The sequence below is a fragment of the Neoarius graeffei genome, chromosome 11 (genome assembly GCF_027579695.1).
Source record: "Neoarius graeffei isolate fNeoGra1 chromosome 11, fNeoGra1.pri, whole genome shotgun sequence".
NCBI lineage: Eukaryota > Metazoa > Chordata > Actinopteri > Siluriformes > Ariidae > Neoarius > Neoarius graeffei.
The window spans coordinates 64,339,660-64,346,553 of record NC_083579.1 but is presented as its reverse complement, the minus strand read 5'-3'; positions in this window follow the sequence as shown (position 1 = coordinate 64,346,553).

Below are 6,894 nucleotides of genomic sequence, written 5' to 3'. Positions count from 1 at the left end.
CCCCTATGTAATACAATCACAGTGTTTTTCCCAACTCGTGGTATTTGAAAGGTGTCCTAGGGTTGGAGACCCCTTTGCTCAGACAAGGTGTTAGATGCAAATACAAGGTTTTATTGAACAAAGCAGACACATCCAAAAGAGCAAACCAAAATAAAAATCAATAGATATTCACACTCGCATTCAATTTAGAGCCACTAATTAACCTAACCTGCCTGTCTTTGGACTGCGAGGGAAGCCGGAGCACCCAGACACAGCGAGAACACGCAACCTCTACACAGAAAGGCCCCTATTGGTTACTGGGCTTGAACCCAGAACCTTTTTGCTGTGAGGCGACAGTGCTAACTGCTACACTACCGTGCCGCCCCCTATGTAATACAATCACAGTGTTTTTCCCAACTGGTGGTATTTGAAAGGTGTCCTATGGTTGGAGACCCCTTTGCTCAGACACATCCAAAAGAGCAAACCAAAATAAAAATCAATAGACTTGCATTGTATCACATAGTAATGTGATCCTGGATACCAGAGAATAGAGCGCTATGGGGAAGCCATGTCCTAAAGGTTAGAGAAGCAGCTTTGGAGCTAAAGTGTCACTGGTTTGATTCCCTGGATCAGCAGGAATGGTTTGAGCAAGGCACCTAACCCCAGGCTGCTCTGGGTACGTTGTACGTCCCTCTGGATAAGAGCTTCTGCTAAATGCCCGTAATGTAATGCTCTCAGAACCACCTCAATCCTTCTTGGCATGGATTCCACAAGGTGTTGGAAACATTACTTTGAGATTCTGGTTTATGATTACATAACTGCTGCAGACTTTTTGGGTTGTTTCACAATCAGGGTAAACTTTTTTGGGTCCACAATAGTCCAAAAATCAAACCTCAGATTTTTGTATTTCTCTGCTGCCAAAAATGACCATTTGAAATGGAAATGAACTGCTCAGAATTTCAGAGTTACAGGTCATATGTGGTGAGAAGATGGCATGTAGTCTCATCTCATCTCATCTCATCTCATCTCATCTCATCTCATCTCATCTCATTATCTGTAGCCGCTTTATCCTGTTCTACAGGGTCGCAGGCAAGCTGGAGCCTATCCCAGCTGACTACGGGCGAAAGGTGGGGTACACCCTAGACAAGTCGCCAGGTCATCACAGGGATGGCATGTAGTTTATTTCTAAAATTGACCCATTTTCTTATAGTCCACAAGAGTAAGGGATACAAAGTGAAAACTGTTGAAATGTATGTGATTTTAAGTACAAATTTTCAAGCGCTGTGCAGTAATGTGTGTACATGGTGGTAACTGTAATAACCACTGAAGTGGTGATGATCCTTGTGGTTTTCCAGAGAGGACACTTTTTGATGGATCTCACATTTCAACCACATGTGAAGCTCTGCTGCAAATGTGTCTTGCATCTGTTTTAAGTCTTGTTTTTTTTTTTACTGTGCAACAACAGAGTATTCTGCTTTAAAAGAGACAAATATTTTCTTACAAAATCATTTACAATCTTATCATATGGTGAATGTTTTCCGGAGAGGACTTTTTTGACAGGCAAAGGATACTGTCAGAGGTACTTAGTTGACAAAAAATGTAACTTCTACTTAAATATCTTTCTATTGTCACTGAAAGTATACGTCCCAAAGTAAAACCTAGTTCATAAAGAAAAATGCAATTCTGAATTTAACCAGTAAAATCAAAGTGTAATAATTAAAGTAGAATTATACAAAATGACCATAAGGTCCAAACTGAGCCCACATTTGACTCTTACAAACATAGTTATAAGATTATTATTATTCAGAAAGACAGCCATGACTGTGAAACAGTCCTGTTCGCTTCACATTCATGTTGCAAATCTTCTGTTCTACCACATCCCACAGGTGCTGAATGGGCCAGTGAAGTACACTAAAGTTGTTGTCATGGAGCTAGTTTGAGAGGACTTGAGCTTTGTTACTTGGTGCATTATCTGGCTAGAAGTAGCAATCGGCCATAAAAGGATGCACGTGGTCAGCAACAATACTCAGTTAGGCTGTGGCGTTTAAATGATGCCCAATTGGTGTTAAAGGAGATACGCAGAACCATGGCCTCACATTTTGTTTATAAATGCCTTGAGACCTCAAGAATGGCACAGGAATAGTTTTAAGCATTAACAATAAATCTAATGTAGTAATTTTTATGATTAAAATGATTCATATAGGTAGTGGTCTGAGTGAATGACCTTGACATCTGTGACGTCACCGCAGGAAGGCTATCGGTCTCATCACCATTTTCGCTATACTAAAACACAGAGCTGACTGCAACTTCGATCCTCCATTTTGAACTAATTTATCGCCATGCCACGTAGATGTGTTGCTGGCCGGTGCAGCAACATGACAGAAGGTGGATTTACGTTGCATTCATGGTCCAAGAATGTTCAAACTGCAAAGATTTGGATGCGTTTTGTGAGAAGTTCACGGGCACATTAGGCACCTATGAAGTGGTCTCTCCTCTGCTCTGCACATTTTACTGAAGACTCGTGTGAGACCTCTGATCTGTTGAGGAGCGTAGGCTATAAGCCCGTATTGAAAGAAGGTGCAGTACCAACAATTAAAGGAAAAGAAAACTACAAGAAAAGGAAAGTAAGTTCAGTTGCACCAGTTCTCCCGGAGTGTGAGCCGAGGATTGTTGTTGCTAAAACCTGGAACAGGACGTGACATATTATCGCTCGGGCAGTGACCTCCCCGTGGTTGTTGCTAAAACCGGTGATGTCCCGTCCCGTCCCGTCCCGTGTTTTAGTAATTGCCTGGGCCGAGCAGTAATGGCGGAGTACTCAGTATGGAGAAAATGGAGAATGAGTGGAACAGCTGTCTGATTTCTCCATTGGATATGCTTGCCTCAGCAGCAATATCTTGCCCTTACATGGAGAAGCGAATGAACAGAAAACTGAACGAACAACTGAAAGTCACATTGTTTCAAAACAATCGGCCACAAGATTGGCCTTCAAGAAACGAGAACACAGACGGGTAAGCTGCGACTCTCATTTGGATACAAAACAACAAAAACAGCACTCGTTGTTTACCTGCATTTAGACTTGTATTGTATGTTTAAGTTACCGGTATAAGATTATTTAATTTGCTTCAGAATGTAATTGTCTCAGTTCATCTGATTATTTAATTAGCCTTTTCTGTTTTATCAGTGAAAATGCATGCATGTACATGTATGCTGCATAAGTTATAACACCCATCCTGTTTTAATGAGGGTCAACCCACAATCACTGAAGTCAAATCAGTCTTAGTTGGGCAAGTCAGTAACGGTATTTCTTACTTTCACCATAAATTTTTATTTATATGACTTTGGTCTATAGCTGTCAAAGGCCTTAAAACCGGTTAACATGGTGACGTCGCACTCAGGGCTGGCTGGCTCAGCGGGGCAGCTCGAATGCCAACTTTGCGGTCGATTTTAACTCTCAAAAATATATATTTTTATTCCCATTTATTCAGCATACAAGAGTCAAGGATGGAGATACTATCCACTCAGAAATTTATTAAAAAAAAAAAAAGGTTCTGCGTATCTCCTTTAAGGTGCTCAATGTATGCCCCAAAGTTTTTTTTTTCTCCATCACAACATTACACCGCCGTCACCAACCTGGATTGTTGACACAATGGTTTAAGGCTCAAAGTTCAATGTGCATTCTGTGATGTTTGCTGCTCACCATGGTTATAAGGAGTGGATATTTGAGTTAGCATAGCCTTCCTGTCAGTTCAAAACAGTCTTGCCATTCCCCTATGACCTGTCTCAGGAACAAGGGGTTTATGCCCACAGAATTGCCACTCACTGAATCTTGTTGTGGTTTTCACACTCTTCTGTGTAAACTCTAGAAGTGTGAAAAAAAAATCACAGATCAGTAGTTTCTGGAATACTCAACCAACCTGTCTGGCACCAACAATCATGCCTCTGTCAAAGTCACTGAGATCACATTTCCCCCCTTTCTGATGTTTGTTTATACATTGCACTGATGCTGCATGATTGGGTGATTGGATAATTGCGTTGCAGGTATACAGTTGTTCCTACTAAACTGGATGGTGAGTGTATCCTGTCCATAATTTGTATATTTGATATTTTATCTATCCCAATCCCCAACTAATGTCTTCAGAAGTGCCTAATTGCCATATCCTGTCTAACTGAAGTAGTTTAAAGGAGAACTGAAGGCAAATTTTTTATTATCAAAATTCTATTAATCTCATTTTATTAAATATAGGAATGCATTTTTGATAGCTATATTTTGTCGCTGCTATAAAAAGTTATGAGTGTTTGAAATATGCTACCGGTATGTACTTGTAATATATCAGTCCATATGTCAAAGCAATGGCCGTAAACGAGATTTGTTGAGACCTGTGCGAGACATTGTAGGATGGAAGTAAAACGTACAGCAGAAATCAAAGTGACCAACATCTGCCAACGTTATCAAAAGATGCACGCGCCCTCTTTCAAATGCTGATGCAATCAAGCTGGAAGTTTTGTTTGTTTAATAGCAATCAGGAAAGTTTGAAAAAAGTAGGCAGTAATCGTCATTTAAACTCATTTTTGTGCAATATTTAGTTTGGAAAACAGTTCATTTAGTGGAATAAATGTATGTAAAACAATTTTCAAAATGGTGGCACTGACATCTGGCTGACACTTCATGTTTCGAAGTCTCGCACAAGCCTCATGAAGCTCGCGTGGATAAGTGACGCCTGCCGTGGACCAAACGAACTAAATTCGACATGGCTAAAAACCAAATAGGCTGATAAGTATAATATTTAATTGCAATTAGTTGCCAGTACGAGTTACGATATAAGGTTACTAAAACCGAAAACGTAATTGAATAACACGTTAATTAAGAAATAAAGCAAGTTTAAAAATGACTTCAGTTCTCCTTTAAGAATGCCATTGACCACATCAACAAAGGAGCCACAATTCATAGTAAATTAGTAGTACTTAGGTGCTGTATACATGACTTAAAATGCCAACTTTGATCCAAATAAACCCCATAAACCTAGAGAAGCCCTTCAGACTTAGCGTTCCCACTTTCATAATGACATAATCTGTATTTTCTCTTAGTTTCGTTGTTGTTACTGAAAACATCAAAACAGTAAAGGGAATCATTTGTTTTAAATTGAATAACTGAATGATAACCTGAGAGTTTAAGAGGTTTGTGATGTTCATAGCCTAATTATGGTACTGTACAGTAAATACAGCGTTCCAGTAAATTTGTATAGCTTTAGGGATGACATTGGATCATAATCTTGAATCACTGACTCACACAAAATGTCTGCTGTATCTTTTTTTATCTTCCTTTCACTTCACTCTATAATACATTCTGTTACTCACTCTCAACATACATACTTGATGTCCTTGAGCTTTGTGTATAATTTCAAGTTATTCATAATTTAATAGAATAGTGAAAATGAATGTTGTAGTAACCATTAAGAAATATTATTTGTTGTATTGAATTATGTACACTTCACCATGAATGGCCCAGAGAGATGAGAATAGCTTCTTCAGAAAATTTGCTTGTATGTAAGTACAGTTTCCTTTCTGTAAAATATATTGACTTGCTTCAATGGCCTTTATTTACAACATATAATTGACCTGTACTAAAAAAATATATATATTCTTATGGAACTGTCCAAATCATGCATCAAAATGTGATTCTTGAAGATGACTGATATCACATTCTACAGAGGCACCATCGAGAACATCCTGACCAGCTGCATCACCGTGTGGTACGGCGCCTGCACCGTGTCCTGCTGCAAGACTCTACAGTGCATCGTGAGAGCAGCTGAGAGGATCATTGGTGTCTCTCTCCCTTCTCTTATGGATATCTGTAACTCCCGCCTCACCTGCAAAGCCATCAGGATTGCAGGTGACCCCACCCACCCATCTCACAGCCTCTTCAGTCTGCTGCCGTCGGGGAGGAGACTGCGGAGTCTCCGGGCCAAAACCAGCAGGCTCAAGGACAGTTTCTTTCACCAGGTGGTCAGGAGGCTCAACTCCCTCCCTGTTCTGCCCCTCCTCCCCCCTCTGCCCTAGTCTGGTTAACACCAGACCATATCACAAGTGAAATATGGTCTGGAATCCGCCTATTGAATTTCTCATAGGGGAGCTGTGGTTTACGATTGTCAACGGCCGTTTATTGGACGTTGCGAATGTCTATCATTTGGCGTATACGTAGCCCATGGCCAATCATGGCAGTTGTACCCGGTGACGTAGTTAGAGCGACGAAGAAGACGAAGAGGCGAAGAAAGACTGAAACGCCAAACGCTGTTCTTTTTTTAAAACAAACTTTCGCTCTAAACTATTCAGAACAGTGTCTAAAGCTTGATCGAAAGTTTGGTTCGTATCGCTCGCCGCCATGTTAAATGTGATCTGTAAACAGTCCCAAATAAACTACAAGCTTCCGTTTGTCGAGTAGTACGCGTCACCGTCTTTCCACCCTTCCCCACTCTCTGATTGGCTCCCTAACTCAGGCGAGCCTTTAGACCATAGTTTACATGCTGTCTTTTCAGATCGGAATGATTGTGCAAAGCAGCATGGGATTTCCCAGGCTACCTCTGCCCCCTGCCACAGATTCTGCCCGCACACCCCACTGCCCCCCCTTCAGCATCTGACATCATGTCACCCTCACAGTCCCCCCCCCCAACACACACACGCGCACACACACACACACACACACACACACACACACACACACACACACACACACACACACACACATACTCTCAACATTCATTTGCACACTGAACTCAGGGACTGTTAATTTCACTTTACCGCGCTCATTTGCACTATTTCGCACTACCTCACCTTAACAGCTATTAGTTTATTGTTTATACTGCTTAGTTCATGTTTACCTGCTATACCTCAAGTGCCCTTGACTGTTATTTTATGTCC